We start from the raw sequence: 3,524 nt of genomic DNA, 5'->3' as shown, positions 1-3,524 counted from the left end.
GCTTGTGCTAATTTTTTGGGAGAAATTAATTGCAATTATCCCCAAAGCGATAGACTTAACCTTATATAGAGAACTTCTTGGATTCTTCCCCAAATTGTATGTGATCCTCCAATAACTGGAACCCATATATTTTATACTGATGCAAGTAAATCAGGGAAGGCAGATTACAACTCAGAAGAATCAAGTAAGGTAGAAAAAGCTCTACCTTCTGGACAGAATTATAAGAGATTCTTATGCTACTAAAGGATTTTTAAAAAACTCTCAATATGGTTACTGATTCACAACATGAAGAGTTGTCTTGCATACTGAAACTGCTAAATTTATACCAGATGATACAGAATTGACTTCATTATTTATCCAGGTGTGAGACATAATCAGTAATAGGCTTTGTCCTATATACATAACACACATCCGAGCCCATATGGATCTGCAAGCTCCTCTAGCATATGGTAATGCAGAAATTGATCAATTATTGATTGGAAGTATCTTGCAGGCCTCTGAATTTCATTAAAAAATCATGTCAATAGCAAAGGTTTAAAGAAAGAGTTTTCTATTACATGGCAACAAGCTAAGGTGATTATAAAGAGATGTCCTACTTGCTCCTTCTATAACCAAACACCATTTCCTGCAGGGAGTAACCCAAAGGGTACTCAAGGGAATAAATATGGCAGAAGAATGTGTTCCACTTTGCAGAATTTGGTAAATTTAAATATGTGCACCACACAATAGACACGTATTCAGGTTTTCAATGAGCAACTAACTGCCTTGAGCTGAGAAAAGGATGATTCAGTAATCATGCATTTATTAGAGGTTATGGCAATCATGGACATTCCTGCACAAATAAAGACAGACAATGGTTTGGCATGTGTATCTAAGAAAATGAATTTTTTTGCTTATTATAATATAAAGTACATTACAGGTATACTGAATAATCCTACAGGTCAGGCAGTTATAGAAAGGTCAAATCATACTATAAAGGATATACTGAACAAAGAGAAAGGGATAGAAAATACTCCCAGAAGTAGATTACATAATGCTTTATTAACCTTGAATTTTCTTAATGCTATTGAGAAAGGAACAGCAGCAGCAGAGAGGCATTGAATAACGAGAAAAAAAGTCCAAATCAAATCAACCAGTATATTTCAAGGATGTGTTTGCCTCTCAATGGAAAGCAGGAGATGTGCTACATTGGAGAAGTGTTTTTGCTCTTGTTTACACAGGAGAAGAAAAAGTATTGATACCATCAAAATTAATAAATATTCATTTTGAAAAAGAGAAACCTCTTGAAAAAAGAAATGACAGCTCATCCACAATGGTGACAACAATACAGGTGGTAAGGAAAGAATATAGGGTTGGGCCAGGGTTCTATTCTAATCCTTACAGGAAAATTCACATCTTTAATAATTCAAGAGACCCTGGATGTTTGAATGCTGATGGAAGAAAAATTAACTAACCCCTAAGGATCATCTAGAAAAAGGAATAGGAGTGATGAGGTCAGGTAATTAATGCATAAATATTTAAATATATCTCTATATTATGACTATATAGAGCTGGTTTTGGAGTTGGACAATGGCCCTGTACTTCTCTAAACCCAAGTGTGTTGTTAAAAGGAACATTCAGATCTCTGTCTCATATCGAGGGCCATCTGACATGGGACAGAAGGAAGACTTTAGGAAAATTTTCACTTTCTCCATTTCTATGTTGTCTCTATAGTATTCTTCATTGAATAATGTTTATATGAATGATGTTTAAGTTTTCAATAAATAGATTTTCCTACAGATACTTTTTCTGCAGTAATATTTGAAGTTTCCAGGAAGAAGATGGGGCCCCACAGCAACAACTCTGCTTGGTTGAGATGACATTGTGATACTGATAGTGCTATTATAAGACCAGGTTTTTAGGTATCAGATGCTGAAATGGTGCACCTTCTCACATCATTCAGGCCAGATATCCAAATAAGAACTTTGGAAAAATCCTATCAACTCCTTGGAAATCGTTTGCAACTGTACTAGACAATAATTTTGAAACTTAACCACCACTTTAACTTTGCAGGATCCCATAAAGAGAACATCACCTTCATGACAGTGGAAAGCTATTCTAGAGGACAACGCCCCCTATCCCCAAAAAATTTGTCCTCAGGGCTGGGAGCACATTTAGGGGTTGTTGATTATTACTTGTACCAGGTAGAGGCTTGGGGTGGAAACTATGTTTATTCTAAAAAAAAAAAGGATAATAATAGTGGGTTATAGAGTAAATACTTGTGAGCTATTATTTATGGATAATTTACATTGGTATAGTTTTTGTATATTGATTAAAGTTCAAATTATATTTGTTATTTCTGTTTATAATATTTGTACACCAATGCAAAGTTATTCTATCAGATTGTATATATACATGCTTCTACCTTTGTTTAGGGCATTTTGTATATTGATACAACTTTTAGGATATATTTTTATATAGCATTATATTACTCCTACCTCTGATCAAGATACTTATACATTGTTCACATTTTGAGGTCATTGTCCTCATTTGTTGCACATTTGTTTACAGATTATTTAATATTCTGACATGAAGTTTTAGTCTTTAAGTTATACAGGTATTAAATATTATAGGTCGATAGTTGTTCATGTTTGTTGTACATACAGTTAGATCAATTAGGTTCTTTAGATACATAAAGATGGTATTCTGTCTAGATAGGTAATCTTCAACCACTTCAAGGATCTGTAGAACATGGCATTTAAATAACTTAGGATTCTGTTGACATGAGACATGATTGCTCCTGACAGTACCAATCTACTCCCAAGAGAATGTTGAGCACCAAAGACACTCCACTTGGAGTTTGTTTTCTTCTTGACACAATTGGCCTTTGGGCAAGGAACTGCCCATACCTCAACCACTGACAAAGTACATGGTATCCAGAAATGGATAAGCAGGACATGAGGAAAAAGACTGTCAAATCTTGCCAAGACAGGGTAGTCAGTTCTGAAAAATTTCCCACCTCTAAAAATAGGCTGTCAGTTACACTAGGCCTTAGCTAAAGTTGGTTGCTTCAATGTTGCAAATGAGACTTTGGGTGATTGCTCAGGTAGCTAATTATATCTGTCATATATTGCTTGCTTTGGAAGCTGCTTGATTGTACTTTCTGCCTGCTCAAGTAATATTATCTCCCTTCTCAGGCCTTTGATGAAGTTGAAGATTAGATAATCATAGTTACTGTTCTCTTATGATCTAGCCAAGCCATTTCCTATACAAGACTTAGACTCTTTAGGATGAAATGTTTATTAAAACATTTATCATACATTCCTTGCTTAATATTATTTATGCTGATTATAATTCTAATTATACTTGATATCTGTTCCTAGTGTATATAGTTTTGTATTGGGTTTGGAACTCTTTTATTTTAAATAAAAATTTCTGCCTCCTCCCCGCCTCCGCCTCCCATTTCCCTCCCTCTCCCCCACTCTCCCCCTCCCTCTTCAGCCCGAAGAGCAGTCAGGGTTCCCTGCCCTGTGGGAAGTCCAAGG

The sequence above is a fragment of the Alexandromys fortis genome, unplaced genomic scaffold (genome assembly GCF_014885135.2).
Source record: "Alexandromys fortis isolate MF-2015 unplaced genomic scaffold, M_Fortis_MF-2015_v1.1 scaffold_72, whole genome shotgun sequence".
Taxonomy (NCBI): domain Eukaryota; kingdom Metazoa; phylum Chordata; class Mammalia; order Rodentia; family Cricetidae; genus Alexandromys; species Alexandromys fortis.
Note: the sequence above shows the minus strand (reverse complement) of the source record.